This window comes from Carcharodon carcharias, chromosome 23 (assembly GCF_017639515.1).
Source record: "Carcharodon carcharias isolate sCarCar2 chromosome 23, sCarCar2.pri, whole genome shotgun sequence".
In the NCBI taxonomy this organism is placed as follows: domain Eukaryota; kingdom Metazoa; phylum Chordata; class Chondrichthyes; order Lamniformes; family Lamnidae; genus Carcharodon; species Carcharodon carcharias.
In genome coordinates, this window is record NC_054489.1 from 31,674,275 (window position 1) to 31,691,644 (window position 17,370).

Here is a 17,370-nt window from a genome sequence, read left to right on the forward strand (position 1 = left end):
GGATGTGGGCTTCGCTGGCTGGGCCAGCATTTGTTGCCCACCCCTAGTTGCCCTTAAGAAGGTGGTGGTGAGCTGCCTTCTTGAATCGCTGCAGCCCACGTGGTTTAGGCACACCCATAATGCTGTTAGAGAGGGAGTTCCAGGATTTTGACCCAGCGACAGTGAAGGAACGATGACATATTTCCAAGTCAGGATGGTGAGTGGTTTGGAGGGGAACTTCCTGGTGATGGTGGTGAGAATGATCTCTGCAGCTTAATTATCTGCTTGAAAGTTAACAAAATCATTCCTACTTGTGCGATGTAAATCTTAGTCGATAAATGTCTCATTCAATGAAAGACAACTGTGAGTTTGGGGAAATAGTGAGGCTTTGGAAACAGGGAAGGGCCAGTCAGTTCTCTCTCAGTTACTATAAAACATGGGCAATAACTGTGAAGAAAAGCAAGAAACAGGAGCAAAGTAATCTGAACAATAAGCAAAACAATTCACCTTCAGGGAGATGAATGTTCTCTTCATGTTCCCATGTTCCTTTGAGAAATGTGCCATCTAAATTATTCTCTAATTCTGCTGATCCATCCATATAGCATATCTTCCAATTCTAATTCATAAAATTAATGATCCTTTTTATCCCTACATTGCAATATGAGCTTTGTCTTCAAACACTATGTAGAAAATTCTATATCAAGCAGACTGCACTGCACCAGTAACAAAACCATTGGAAAGCACAGGTAACTCTTATGTATATAAAAGACACCAAAAAAATGAGAACTGAGTAAATTTAATGCAAAAGAAAAATCCTGGGGATTCTAATAATGTTAATCCAGCTCAGGTTTCACTCTTCTGGTTTAAGTTATCTGAACCTCTCATTGAAATCCTGCCGTGTAATTCATTCACAGGGATCTTTCATCATTGACGTGATGATGTGAGCTGATTGAAACACATTTGTGTTCTGCAAAGTGCAAAGGGGAATTCATCACTCAAATATTTAAATGTCACTTGACTTGTGTGGCATTCAGAACTGACACTTGGAAATGATTTTCCTCATTACCATTTTCATCGGCAAATACGTGCTTTTCACGGATTGGGAATTTTAGGCACACAATTAACCTCCCATGGCCAGTTGAAATGGACAGCATAGTTTATTCTGGAAAGGGGCAATCTCATCATTTAATATGAAAATCAAAACATTTGAACCATTTTTATTGCTAGCTCTGCAAATTTTCTGCTCAAACAATAGCTGCTAATAACATTATCAAGCCAAGTGGCTGGAAGTAAGGACTGAGACTGACAGTGTGCTGAAGCTGTATTAACACACACACACACACACAGACACACACACACACGCACATGCACACACACTTCTGAAAGCATGAGATCACTGGAGCACTCTGGGTTTATGATTGCTGCCTGGTAATTCAGCATCCCTCAGATTCAGGATACAGTATACCGCCACTTCATTATCACCATAGAGGTAATTATGGGCTTGAGCCATTATGAAGGTAGCACTATAATGGGGGGAAGAGTTTCAAGGTTCACTAAAGTTGGGAAGTGTGAGTCACATTCCAGGCTACCCTCTAGCACTGGTTTGAATTTGTACCTGGCACAGGAGAACTCCAGTCTCAATATTGCACCTCAGCCATTTTATCCGACTATGTCACAATTATTGCTTAAAACAGATAATTTTAAAACACAGAAATGGATAGAATTAAGCATATTAAAGTTAATCCTGATTATTTCTATTGCTTTATAAGACAATGCTGATAGACAGGATTAACAGTCTCCCACTATATTTAACACTGGTGGGGCCAATATTTTTACATTCCACATAGTTTCAGTAAATAAAGGAATGCAATTTACTACATTGAACCTGTGGAACTGATATCACAGGAGTTCCTAAATCTCAGTCCACCTTGATATTTTCTGCCTTGCTAAGGTGCCTGCCAATGCTGCAGCACATTGTTTATCTCAGGCTAGATCACCCTGGGTGAAAGTTCACCTCCTGGCAAGTGGCCAAGGAGTAAATCCCCCGGGGGCCAATTCACTTAGGGTGACCAAAACCTGATGCGTGTGTGCTTGGGGGTGGAGGGGTGGAGGGGAGGGGGGAGGGTGGTTGGCAGTGTCAGTGTTGGATGGGGCACCTCCCCCCCCATCCTGTCAAAGGGTTTCTCAGCTCACTGTTGAAGAACTGAGTGAGATGGATATTTGATGAATCCGGAGAGATTATGTTCATCTTACCTGTCAATTGCCCCCTCTAACAGGTAAGTGAGCTGTCAAACAGCCCTGTGACCTAAATGAGTTGGCTCTTTGGGACCTGCTTGTTGCCTGTTGGCCAGGAGGTGAACCTTCATCATGAGAGGTGCAGCCTGAAGTAAATGGAATGCTTTAGCATCAGCAGACACCATAGCATGACAGAAAATAAGACCAGAAGACATAGGAGCAGAAGTAGGCCATTCAGCCCATTGAGTCTGCTCCGCCATTCAATGAGATCATGGTTGATCTGATAATCCTCAATTCCACTTTCCTGCCTTCTCTCCACAACCCTTGATTCCCTTATTGATTAAAAATCTGTCTAGCTCAGCTTTGAATACACTAAACAACCCAGCCTCTACAGACCTCTGCAGTAAAGAACTCCACAGAATAACTACCCTCTGAGAGGAGAAATTCTTCCTTATCTCTGTTTTAAATGGGCAACCCCTTACGCTGAGATCATGCCCTCTGGTCCTAGACTCTCCCAAAAGTGGAAACAACCTCTCAGCATCTACCCTGCCAAGGCCCCTAAGAATCTTATATGTTTCAATAAAGTCGCCTCTCGTTCTTCTAAAGTCCAATGAGTAAAATACTGGGATGGTAAAACTTAGGATTTCCCGTGATGCCAGTCCTACACATGCAGACCCCACTAGGAAATAAACATTTCTTGAAATTCCCAACACATTTCTTCTTCTGGGCAATAATGATGTCAAAGCACATTCCATGGAAAGGTCAGAACAGTTAGACCCATCTCAGTCGATTAGTGATTCCTTTTGTCCGATGGAGATTTTGAAGGGTGATTTTGGGGACTGGGTTGTTTTGAGATGCTGGCTTTTGCAGCTCAGTATGTGGGGGGGAGGTGGGGGGGGGGGGGGGGTTAATGTTTTTATCGCGCCTCCCTGAAGCCTGACCAATCCACAAGCGGGTCAGCCCAGCTCTGTTCATTTGAAAGTCCGGCTGGCATTATTCACTATGATCCGGTCTGAAGGCTGGAGCCTGAATTATGCTGGTGTTCTGCACAGACAGGGAGAATGCGCCCCCCACCACCCCCCACACCCCCCACCCCACCCCAGTTTGCTCTGTGGTGGGGGCGATAAGGTGGAATTTCAGGTGTTCTCACTGCTAGATCTGTCCACCGTGAGACCTGGCACTCCAAGCCTGAAAAAAATTACTAAAGAATCGCCCTCCTGAAATTGCCAATACATCCATTCACAGTCATTTACTACAGAAGACACTGATCCTCTTGTGCTATATTCGCAATTGAATCACACTGAAAAGATCTGCCCCGGCCATTTCAATCCGGACTCACGTCCGCGTTAACAAATATATATATATATATATAAACTTCACTTTAAAACCCAAAAGCTGAAGGCCGGCTGCCACTGACTGCAGCGGGGGTCCCATTACCTTTGAAGTTCTCACATAGTTCAGCCACCCTACTGCTCACAATCTCCGACACGGCTGGATAGATAAACATAGCAACCTCTTTCAAAACGGAAAGGAAACCCTGATTTTGAGAACTCAGACACCCCAATAATTCGAATAAAAGTCGATTGATTTAAAGTTATTTTCATCACTTGCAGATGGAATGGGTGAAAGGGGAAAATTCAAAGTGGTTTAGTTTTATTCTCCTTCTCCCTCTGCAGCAGAACAATGCAAATCACGGCAACAATACAATGACATCAGAAGTTTTACACCAGCCCCTCTTGGAGGTGTATTTTTTGCTCTCATATCAGGCTCTGTTAACCTGCTCTGTCTTACCAGGTACAAGGTGCGCTGGATGAGAAGGGCGGTGTACCAGCGATAAGCCCGCATCTTCATCCAAACTCGCTGGGGTTTTCTATTTGTTGTAACTGCTCTTTCACATCTGGCACCTGCTACCCAGACTGGAGTCAGCCTCGGAGTCTGAACGCGGAACTACCCAGTCCATCATCTGGAGGCTTCAGACGCACACCTTTCTCGCTGCCGGCTTCACTTCAGCCTCGCAATACAGGAGGTGAGTCTGAATGGGAGTTTTGTTCCCTGGCCACACACGCCTCAGCTCCGTCCGCCCGTCATTTCCTCCAGTCGCTCTGACTGCAAGTTGAAGGCACGCACAAGCCGAGTGCCAGGCAGCACTGCTCTCCCCCTGGCACTCTGTACAAGTGCCATCTGTAATGGTGCCCCTCCCGTCACAGCTCCAACTCCCACAACGTGCTGGATCCTGACTGGATTCTGATTGTGTATTACTCAAGGATCTTAGTACCTGATAGGTAGCTTCGCCGACAACAGGGGTGTCAGGAAACCAATGGGTTTATTCTCAGTGCTCTTTAATAATCAGTAAAGGAACAAGTAGACAGAATCAGGAGCTTTTCGGCAATGACAAGACTTGTTCCCAAATTCACACACACACACACACATATATATATATATATATACACATCCCCACGTGATAATGAAATGATGTCAAATTTACTCCCACAGAAAGACTATATAAGAGTCAGTGTCCCAGCCAAATATAGCCACCTATTAATAAATCACTGCGGATTAGTGTCTCCAGTAGCAATGACTGAAGGGAGATATTGGGGATTTCAGGAACGCGGTACTTTATTAGCTTTTTTCGGGTTTGTCGTGTCATGGTCTCACGGTGGACAGATCTAGCAGTGAGAACATCTGAAATCCCACCTTATCCCGCCCCCCTTCTACCCGATTCACCAGACCCTGTCTGTGCAGCAAACCAGCACAAGGGTTGGTAATTCAGGTAATTCAGCAGCCGCTCTGGGGAGATTTCAATCCCAACAGCAGTGTTACCGCTAGCAAGTAAAAGTTAGTATTAAAACTCAGGATCTGATGCCCCCACCCGCGCCCCCAACCCCAGGTCGCTGTACACGGGTTTCAACAGGATGAGGTCCGACCACCTTTATCCCTCCGATCTTTATAGAAATGAGCTCATTCCAGCCCAGAGCAAAGCTCTCTAACCTCCACCAGCTGCTGAATCAGACCTGACATTGTTCCATAGACAGCGAAGCGACACTCACCGATTTCCAAATGGGAAACCCTGACTCTGAAATTGAAAAGCACTCCAGCCAGGCACAGGGTTCATGTGGGTCGCTGTTGATTTCCTCGGGCCCATTTCGCCCTTAAAACTGGTGTGGCTTGATTCAGAAAAGCGCAGATTTGAAATGAGTTTACTGTCACTTTATTGAAAGCAGTGATTTGAACTATTGATCCGGTCTGATCTACAGAATAAAGCCCCCGATAAACGATGCAATGACACTGGCTCCAGAAGTTTTACAGTACAGCTGAATTGAGTATATATTTTTTGCTCTCATATCAGCCTCTGTCTTACCAGGTACAAGCTGCGCTGGATGAGAAGGGCGGTGTACCAGTGATAAGCCCGCATCTTCCTCCAAGCTCGCTGGTTCTCGGCTCCTATCACATCCGGCACCTGGTATCCAAATTGCACTCAGGCGCTGGGGAAAGTGGATGTGAACATGCAATTATCCATTCCATCATCGCGCGGCCTCTTTCTCTCTCTCTCACACACACACACACCTTTCTCAATCACTCCCCCCTCCCCTTCTATAATTCTTCGTTTTATAAAGTAGGTGGGTCCCAACGAGATTCCCTCCCCACCCCCTCTTCGGTTTTCTGCACCAGTCATTTCTCCGAGTGCCGACTGGAAGTTGATGTGTAGAGACCCCAGTGCGAGTCGACACGTTTCCCTCTGACACTCAATGCCCTCTTCACTGTAATGTTCCCGTCAAAGGCTAATTAATACATGTCGAAATGAAAACAGAAAACTCCGGAGAAACTTAGCAAGTCTTCGAGAGTCATATTGGACTCCAAGCGTTCAATCTGTCTCTCCACGGATGCTGCGTTCTTACAGCATTTTGTGTTTTTATTCCATCTGCAAGGTAGCTGTGCTCCAGATTGAGTTGGTAGTTTGGTCAATACCTGGCCAGATGAAGCTTGCATAGTCCCGCAGCCTTTAGTTCTCACCCCCCACCCCCAAAACAGAATTTATTTTTTTATTTGTCACGCAAAGGCAAGGGTGAGGACGGCAGATTTCCTTCTCTAAAAGGGTTTTTACAACAATCTGGAAGCCACCTGATCACCATTACTGAAACTAGCTTTTTGCTCGCGATAATTAGCTACATTTAACATGTTAGGGCAGGGTTTGAACTCATGCTGTTCAAATATTAGTCCAAGCTCTTAGCAATATTCGTCCAGTAATATAACCACTATGCTTTTTTACCCCGACCCACATATCCAAACTGGGATCCATGATCTTTGTTAAGTAAGGGCACCAAGGGCTATGGAGCAAAATAGTTAAATGGAATTGGGGATCTGCTCAGTCATGATCTAATTGAATAGCGGAACAGGTTCATAGTTCAAGCCTATATCAACGTTGTCTTGCAATTATTCAGATGTTGGAGAATGTGTGATGGTTAACTGTGGATATTGAACATCATTTCTCTTGAAACTTTCAAAACCAAGGCCACTTTAGAATATATAGAACAGAAGACAAAAAGGGAGAGAGCATACGAGGAGACTTGGCTCAGTACAGGATTCCATCAGAGGCTTTGTGGACACAGGAACACCAAGGTATAGCAGAGGCTACTGATGTTAACTCTTGTAACCTGCCCCAGTCTAGAAATCATAGCAAATTTACATACATGAATTGTGGCTCATGTGTAAAATGTCAGAAGGTGAATGGTCAACTGTCTTGAAGTGTAGAACTTTAATAATCATTTGTTTTCTTTTATTGCTATTTCATGAGATGCAGGCATCACTAGCAAGGCCAGCATTTATTGCCTATCCCTAATTACCCTTGAACTGAGTGGCAGTCCCTGTCACTGATAACTAGCCACAACAATTCCAATTCTTTTTAATTGAATTTGAATTCCACCAGCTGCCATGGTGGGATTTGAACCCATGGTTCCAGACCGTTAGCCTGGGCCTCTGTATCACTATTGCAGTAACATTATCACTACCATTACAACTTACCCCTATAAAAACAGAGCTTGATTTTAAAAGTTCCTTTTCCATGCACCTACCCCCACTCCTGCCACTTTTACTTAATAGATCAATAAATATCCTCTCCAAAAAGTACCAAATTTTAATACGTGCAACTACTTTTCTATGTGCCTATTCTTTGCACTAGGAATGTGCTTGTCTGTGCTCCTAATCCTCTTCTTGGCTGAAATGCTCCCTGAGTGAGATGTGGTTGAGTGATAGTTGGCTCAGGTAATTCTGTAGACATAACTCTTGTGTCCCAGAAGTTCCAGCTTCCAGTAACCATTCTCCTGCAGTGGGAAGGGGTGCCTGACCAAACTCTGAGTATCCTTTACGTGTAATCCCTGGAGGTTCACTAAGGAAGCAAGCCCCATGTCACTCCCTGATAGACATGCCCACTCCTTGCAGCCCGCTGGTGCTACTGGTTTGAGCCAATACAGACAACAACTTGCATTTATATTTAACTTGCATTTAGCACAGTAAAAGACCTCATGAGACTTCACACAAGCATTATCAAACCAAATTTGACACTGAGCCCAATAAGGAGGTACAGTATTAGGATAAGTGACAAAAGCTTTGTCAAAGAGATTGAGTTAAAGGTGGAGAGAGAGGACATGAAGCAAATAGGTTTAGGGAGGGAACTTAAGCGCGGAGGGCATGGCCACCTATTGTGGAGCGTTTAAATTGGGGATGTGCAAGACGGCCAGAATTGGAAGAACACAGCGATCTTGCCATATTCAGAGATCAAAACAAAAAAACTGCGGATGCTGGAAATCCAAAACAAAAACAGAATTACCTGGAAAAACTCAGCAGGTCTGGCAGCATTGGCGGAGAAGAAAAGAGTTGACGTTTTGAGTCCTCATGACCCTTCAACAGAACTAGGTGAATCCAAGGAAGGGGTGAAATATAAGCTGGTTTAAGGAGTGGGTGTGTGGGGCCGGGGCGGGGGGGGGGGGGGGGGGGGGGGGGGTGGTGCGGGGTGTTGGGTGGGGGGAGAGAAGTGGAGGGGGTGGTGTGGTTGTAGGGACAAGCAAGCAGTGATAGAAGCAGATCATCAAAAGATGTCACAGACAAAAGAACAAAAGAACACATAGGTGTTGAAGCTAGTGATATTATCTAAACGAATGTGCTAATTAAGAATGGATGGTAGGGCACTCAAGGTATAGCTCTAGTGGGGGTGGGAGGAGCAGAAAAGATTTAAAAATATTTAAAAATAATGGAAATAGGTGGGAAAAGAAAAATCTATATCATTTATTGGAAAAAACAAAAGGAAAGGGGAAGAAACAGAAAGGGGGTGGGGATGGAGGAGGGAGTTCAAGACCTAAAGTTGTTGAATTCAATATTCAGTCCGGAAGGCTGTAAAGTGCCTAGTCAGAAGATGAGGTGCTGTTCCTCCAGTTTGCATTGGGCTTCACTGGAACAATGCAGCAAGCCAAGGACAGACATGTGGGCAAGAGAGCAGGGTGGAGTGTTAAAATGGCAAGCGACAGGGAGGTTTGGGTCATTCTTGCAGACAGACCGCAGGTGTTCTGCAAAGCAGTTGCCCAGTTTACGTGTGGTCTCTCCAATGTAGAGGAGACCGCATTGGGAGCAACGAATGCAGTAGACTAAGTTGGGGGAAATGCAAGTGAAATGTTGCTTCATTTGAAAGGAGTGTTTGGGCCCTTGGATGGTGAGGAGAGTGGAAGTGAAGGGGCAGGGTTACATCTTTTGCGTGGGCATGGGGAGGTGCGATAGGTGGGAGTTGAGGAGTAGGGGGTGATGGAGGAGTGGACCAGGGTGTCCCGGAGGGAATGATCCCTATGGATTGCCGACAGGGGGGGTGAAGAGAAGATGTGTTTGGTGATGGCATCATGCTGGAGTTGGCGGAAATGGCGGAGGATAATCCTTTGAATGCGGAGGCTGGTGGGGTGATAAGTGAGGACAAGGGGGACCCTATCATGTTTCTGGGAGGGAGGAGAAGGCGTGAGGGCAGATACGTGGGAGATGGGCCGGACACGGTTGAGGGCCCTGTCAACGACCGTGGGTGGAAAACCTCAGTTAAGGAAGAAGGAGGACATGTCAGAGGAACTGTTTTTGAAGGTAGCATCATCGGAACAGATGCAACAGAGGCGAAGGAACTGAGAGAATGGAATGGAGTTCTTACAGGAAGCGGGGTGTGAGGAGCTGTAGTCAAGGTAGCTGTGGGAGTCGGTAGGCTTGTAATGGATATTGGTGGACAATCTATCACCAGAGATTGAGACAGAGAGGTCAAGGAAGTGAAGGGAAGTGCCAGAGATGGACCACGTGAAAATGATGGAGGGGTGGAGGTTGGAAACAAAATTAATAAATTTTTCCAAGTCCCGCCGAGAGCATGAAGCAGTACCGAAGTAATCATCAATGTACCGGAGAAAGAGTTGTGGAAGGGGGCCGGAGTAGGACTAGAACAAGGAATGTTCCACATACCCCATAAAGAGACAGGCATAGCTGGGGCCCATGCAGGAACCCATAGCCACACCTTTTATTTGGAGGAAGTGAGAGGAGTTGAAGGAGAAATTGTTCAGTGTGAGAACAAGTTCAGCCAGACGGAGGAGAGCAGTGGTGGATGGGGATTGTTCAGGCCTCTGTTCAAGAAGAAGCTAAGGGCCTCAGACCATTCTGGTGGGGGATGGAGGTGTAGAGGGATTGGACATCCATGGTGAAGAGGAAGCGGTTGGGGACAGGGAACTGGAAATTGTTGATGTGACGTAAGATGTCAGAGGAATCACGGATGTAGGTGGGAAGGGACTGGACAAGGGGAGAGAGAAGGGAGTCAAAATAACGAGAAATGAGTTCTGTGGGGCAGGAGCAAGCTGACACGATCAGTCTACCAGGACAGTTCTGTTGTGGATTTTGGGTTGGAGGTAGAAGCGGGCCGTTCGAGGAACAGCACCTCATCTTCCAACTAGGCAATTTACAGCCTTCCGGACTGAATATTGAATTCAACAACTTTAGGTCTCCTCCATCCCCACTCCCTTTCTGTTTCTTCCCCCTTCCTTTTGTTTTTACCAATAAATTATATAGACTTTTCTTTTCCGACCTATTTCCATTATTTTCAAATATTTTTAAATCTTTTATGCTCCCCCCACCCCGACTAGAGCTATACCTTGCGTGCCCTACCATCCATTCCTAATTAGCACATTCGTTTAGATAATATCACCAACTTCAACACCTATGTGTTCTTTTGTTCTTTTGTCTGTGACATCTTTTGATGATCTGCTTCTATCACTGCTTGCTTGTCCCTACAACCACACCACCCCCTCCACTTCTCTCCCCCCACCCAACACCCCCCCCCCACCCAAACCTTAAACCAGCTTATATTTCACCCCTTCCTTGGATTCACCTAGTTCTGTTGAAGGGTCATGAGGACTCAAAACGTCAACTCTTTTCTTTTCCGCCAATGCTGCCAGCCCTGCTGAGTTTTTCTAGGTAATTCTGTTTTTGATCTTGCCATATTGTTGGGCTGGAGGGGATAAATGGCTTATCCCTGTTTCTATGGTCTTTTCTATGTTTTTGTATGACCCCCCGTATCACAGAAAGTCTGGACTATAGATCATGAAAATGGCATCAAAGTGGCTGATAGACCGGCAAAGTGCAATATCACCTCAGGCATAGATCATAAACCAAATCAAGGCATGGAACAGCATGGAAGCTATCACACAATTCCTGATAATGAGTATATCCGTTGAAAAGAATAAGACAATATTCTTGGTCCAACTGCTGATGCTCACTCCAGCATTTCTCTTGCGATATTACTCCATTGTAAGGCTGGAGCAACTATAGGCATTCTGAACTGTTCCTCACACTCCATAAAAAATATGCACATACCAATCCAACTGCAGAATAAAATCTGAATATATTTGCAGTAAGTACAACAAATGATGGAAAAGTTCATCTCAATGACACCACCCTGCCCAATAATAATAGCAACAAGACATTAATCACCAAATTAATTTTAATTGCACATGGAAATGAGGGGTTTGGGATTGGAACTAACCAAACATATGGAGTCAAATAATGCCTCAGTTGGATGCCTGAATATCTGAAGCCTGTTGAATACTATTTCTAAGTGCAAAATGTTCTTTGCACTTTAGGTTGTTCATTCCAAGCACCAAATGCTACAATGTAAAACTGGCAAAAAGAATATCTAGCATCATAGCAAATTTATTAACTCACTGCATTAATTATTTTTCAATTTGCAGTCTAGTTTGAATTCTAACTGTATATTGAAATCCACAGTATTCCCTGAAGAGACACAATTTTTGAAAAAAAAAAGCATTGAACAGACTTTTCATCTATTTTTGCCAAAATCACCATGGGTGAAATAACTTGCATTGCATTCAGACAGTGTCAGTGTATCATTTATGTTATTTCTTCATGAGGATGGCCATTCAACTGTTCTTGCTGCCCTAGTAATGAAAGCATTGTTATTTTTCTCTCCGGACTTGTCCTAGTGAATACGTGGGGCAGAATTTTTCGCTCGGTGTGTAGGTGCGCACCCGACACATTCAAGCGTTAGATAGTGTGCAATGACGTCTGGTGAGTGTCCCAAAGTCATTGTGCACCTGCGCGATATTTCGGTTGGCAGGCGCATGCTAAACTCGGAAGCTATTAAGCCCATTAACGGCGCAATTAACTGGGATTTTTCGCTGCCCGTCCAATCTTAAGGTTGGTGGGTGGGCCATCAGTCAGGCAGTCTTGGCATTTTTTAAGAATCCTCATCCAGGGGCAGGATGAAGTTTCTGCCATAAAATAAAATAGAAATGTTTGGACAGAATAATATTGTTGTATATGTTCCGGTGACTGTTTCTGATGTGTGGGCACTTTTTCCCGGTTTTTGAAAACTTTATTTTGCGTATTTAAATTCTTCATCTCCCTGAGGCAGCTCTTTGCCTTCAGGGCGTTTTCATTCCATGCTCCCCCGTACCTGTGCTGACTTCAGTGCATGCCCTCCTCCTGCCCCCAACCCAGTGCACGCTTCACGCCATGATGTCACATGTGCAGTGCAGTTAAAGAAGAAAAAGAAAGGACTGCTTTAACATAGCACCTTTTATAACCTCAAGATGTCCCAAAGTGCTCTACAGCCAGTGAAGTGCTTTTGAAGTGTAGTCACTGTTGTAAAGTAAGCAGTGTGGCAGGTGGCAGCCAATTTGCCCCACAGCCAACATAGCAATATAGGATCAGGAATAGGCCATTCATTCCCTTGAGCCTTACGACCATTTAATTAGATCATGACTGATCTGTGATTGACCCCATTTATCTGCCTTTGATCCATGTCGTGATGTCTAATCTCACAAAAAATCTAACTTCAAAGTTTCAATTGACTCAGCGTCCATTGTGGAACTAATTCCAGATCTCTACAGTCTAGTGAAGAAGTGCTTCCTGATTTCAATCTTGAAAGCCTGGCTCTAATTTTAAGACCATGCCCCCCTGTCCTGGGTGTGTTTCAGTGAATTTTTCATTTTTGGCAGTATTACGGGCAATGGAATGATGGATTAGTTGGGCCAACTGCTTACTTTTGCTCCTGTATTAAAATATCGATGTAATTCAAATAGTAATTCAGTCAACTTCTTCGGGCACCACACAATAAGGAAACGATGGAAACTACATCAGTAGATATCATCTGAACATCCTTGATTTGATTCCAGTCTATTGCTCATTTATAACTACTTATATTAGCAGATCTCCCATTGTGTCTCTCAAAGGAGTCTGAGACATGGGGAAGAACTATGTTTAACTGCCCTATCCCTTAAGGCCATCACTTAACTGTTCCCTCAGGAATCTGCATCATTATAACTGTAAATGTCTAAGTTGAACTGGAGGTCAATACATTTCTTGTAAATATCAGGCTTCAGGCCAATGATAGGATTTTGTTCTCTTTTTCAAGTTGTGTGGGTCTCTCAAATTTCTCACAATAAATCAGAAGATATAGGGGTTGAAATTCAACTTACTTGGAAATAATCCTACTTTCAATAATCTTACTTGAACTGTTAATTTCAATGAAAACATAATGGTCATCTGGTGTGACATTTTGTACATTTTGGAATGGATAGAATAGCATTTGTAGGTAGCTTGTGTAACCTGAGTTTTTCAATCGATGAATAAAGTTCTGTGCCTTTTATGCCTTTTACCACATGTATGAGATGCTGGGGAGAAATATAGAGCAATAATGATGGTGTGTAAAGGCATTATTGTCCCTGTCTCTATGGGTTCTCTATCCCATGTGTTAGATTAAAATTATCCCCATAAAATCTACAATAGTGATTCGTGAACAATTGCTCTTGCAGAGCTCATTCAGTACTGCAGATGGTGTATTCAATCTAGCAAGCAATGTAAATGGGCTGAATTCACACATTGCACAACTAATTCCAAGAAACGCTTCTGCAATATAATTGTACCATTAGTTATGACATTGTGTAACATTAGTGATGATGTTCTCTTAACACACTATCAGTGGTGTTATCATGCTCCATTCATTACAGGGGTTCACCTCCCATTGCATCCTGGAAACTGTCGCATGGTGCATGCTGTTATGTGATAATTGACTTCAGTTAGTTATCGTTTGTATTTTTACTGCTGCTAATTATCACCTTCCTGGGCTGTGGAATCTTCACTGATTGCTGCCAAATAATTGCCAATAACAGTTCTACAGGTAAGGATGGTAGATTTACACTTATAAATAATGATTAAGAGTCAGAATTCAGACGTAGTTTCAATGCTATTATCTTGATCCTTGCAACAGCACTGATTTGTACCAAAGTTGTACTTTAATGTAAAAGCAGAATACTGTGGATGCTGGAAATCTGAAATAAAAGCAAAAATTGCTGGAAATACACAGCAGGTCAGGCAGCATCTGCGGAGAGAAACCAAGTTAATGTTTCAGGTCAATGACCTTTCAGGTTGACCTGAAACATTGGGCTGCATTTTACAGCGGGGCAGATGGCTCACACCACCCCCCACCCCACCTCCCGCCAAGAAGGAAAGTTGGCTGGAAAGTCGGCCCACCTCACAGCCGTAGCGGAGAGTTGGGCTTCTGCTCCTCACTGGCGTGTAAGTCCCGTCCTCACGAGCTACCAGCCAATCCAAGCTCCAGCAGTTGAGGCAGTGCCAAGAGCTCGTTAATGGGCATTGTCGGGATTTCACCCAATCCCAAGAAGAATGCCCAATGGATCCCAGAGTGAGTTAGGTCCTGGGTATTGAGCAGGGAGGGTTTGGCCAGCTTAGCGAGGGTGGGTAGGGGTGGTGGGTTTTGGAGAGCAGGCAGGTATAAACAAAGGGAGGTACTATCTTAGAGAGACTGCCCCCAAATGCACAAAGGACACCTCCCCAAAGACAGCAACCCCCTTCCTTCCTGCCCTTTAAAAACTTTTTTATAAAAATGGCCTGCCCATTCTCTGTTGACTGTTCATGCCAACCGTGTTACGGCGTGGGCAGCATATTATCGGGGTCAGTTGGCTTGTTAACAAGCTCAATTGACCCTTAATTATTTATTTTCATCTGATGGGTGGGCTGTCAACTTTGGCACCTGCCAACCTACTGCATTATGGGGGTGAGAGGAAGGTGGGTGGGAATGTGGTGGACTGGGAACCTGCCCATTTTACATGCCCCCGCTACAGCAATTTCTCATTTGCCTGACCTGCTGAGTATTTCGAGCATTGTTTATTTTTATCATCCTTTAATTCTGAGTTGTGCTTGAGCTTCTTGCCTTTATCACCTAGGTTTATGATTGTTTGGAGCTAGTGGTGACTAAACTGGTTGTAAAATATTTATGTTGAGTTAATTCTTGGAGATTATTATTACCTCGCAAAAATCAGTAAAATGAAAATCCTCACAAATGAAAGGTTTTTTTCCATTATTTCACAGATTCACCGAGTTACAGAATTTTAACAGCACAGAAGGAGGCCATTCAGCACACCGTGCCTGCACCGGCTCTCCAAATGAGCTTTATGACGTAGTGCCATTGCCCTGCCTTTTCTCCTTGCCCCTGCACATTGTTTCTATTCAAGTAATCATCTAATGCCCTCTTGAATGCCTCGATTGAACCTGCCTCCACCACATTTCCAGGCAGTGCATTCCAGACCTGAACCACTCGTTGTGTGAAAAAGTTTCTTCTCACGTCACATTTGCTTTTTTTGCAAATCACTTTAAATCTGTGCCCTCTCGTTCTTGATCCTTTTACAAGCGCGAACAGCTTCTCTCTATCTATTCTGTCCAGCCCCCTCGTGATTTTGAACATCCCTATCAAATCTCCTGTTAGCTTTCTTCTCTCCAAGGAGAATAGTCCTAACTTCTTCAATATATCCTCCTGGCTGAAGTTTCTCATCCCTGGAACCATTCTTGTAAATCTCTTCTGCAATCTCTGCAATGTGTTCACATCCTCCCTAAAATATGGTGCCCAGAACTGTACACAATACTCCTGCTGAGGTCTAACGAGTGTCTTATATAAATTTAGCATGATTTCCCTGCTCTTGTACTCTATGTCCTTATTAGTAAAGCCCAGGATACTATATGCTTTATTAACTGCTCTCTCCACCTGTCTTGCCACCTTCAATGATCTATGCACATATACACCCAGGTCTTTCTGCTCCTGCACCCCCTTCAGAATTTCACTCCTTACTTTGTCTGTCCACGTTCTTCCTACCAAAATTCTTCACCTTATACTTCTCCGCATTGAACTTCATCTGCCACCTATCTGCCCACTCCACCAACTTGTCTATGTCCTTTTGAAGTTCTACACTGTTCTCACAGTTCACAACACTCCCAAACTTTGTGTCATCCGCAAACTTTGAACTCCCCTGCACACCAAGTTCTAGATCATTAATATATGTCAAAAAAAGCAAGGGTCCCAATATCAACCCTTGGGGAACACCACTACAAACCTTCCTCCAGCCCGAAAAATATCCATTGACCATTACTCTCTGCTTCCTATTTTTCAGCCAATTTTGTATCCACGTTGCTACTGTCCCTTTCATTCCATGAGCAATACCTTTTCTCACAAGTCTGTTGTGTGGCACTGTATCGAATGCCTTTTGAAAGTTCATGTGATTGTTTGTAAAACACTTCAACTGACGATTTTAAAAACTGATCCTTGTAAAAAAAAATGCAATGGAATTAGTTCCTAGCCATCACTTCTGAGACTGATTTAACTGTTCCTAGTCTTCTTAATCAGTATTGCATGTGGCTAGGCAGTGAGTAGGTGTTCACGATAAATTGGTGGACTTTGATGTAAATTTCTCAGTACTTTAATACTCTAGAGTTACAAATCACCAGAAGATTAGATCTGTAATTATTGAATAATAAAACAATGCAGAGACAAATTCTAAAACTGATAGTGCACAAGGGTGGAGCGCAAATCTGTTAGTTTAGATCATATTTGTACATCAGCTGTAACAACATCATGTCAAAACAAGCAAAGGTTTAATTTAGTAAAGTAATTTAATTCCATAATTGTACACACAGTAACTCTGTCATTACTGAGGATCTAAGTTGTAGAAACATTATGTTAATTGCCTTACTTCCACATGACAACATATCCATCACTCATTTGTTAGGTTGCAATTCAATGTGACTGGTACTATCCACATGGCAGGTACAATCTAGCTGGTTGGTTGATAATTCAAGTTAATTTATCTTAAATCCCTATTCTGAAGTAAGTTATATGTTTGACTATTTCAATGTAGAATTATTTCGAAACGTTATTTGAAGTTACAACAGACTTAATCAAAATGCATTTGGGCAATATTAAATGCAGGGCATGGATTATTGTGCAGTGAAACACATTGAAGACTTCTTGAAGTCAGGTGAAGAATTTGCTGCTATAGCTGTGGCTCTCATCTTATGTTTAAGTGCATTCAGCTCAGTTATCAGCAGATTAGATAATTTATGATGACTGCAATTTGAAAACGATAACTGAGAATCTAATGACAATAGTGAACACAAATAAATCCACCAATGCTCACAAATATTTGCGTTTTATGTCTGTATGTAATGGCTGTGTCAATTTTTTCTATTATAAATTCATTCTCATTTAAATGGAAATGGCCTGTCAGTTTGCCATGCTGTAATTACACCATCTTACCAATGGCAGTGGTTCAGTTTTTAATTCTAATA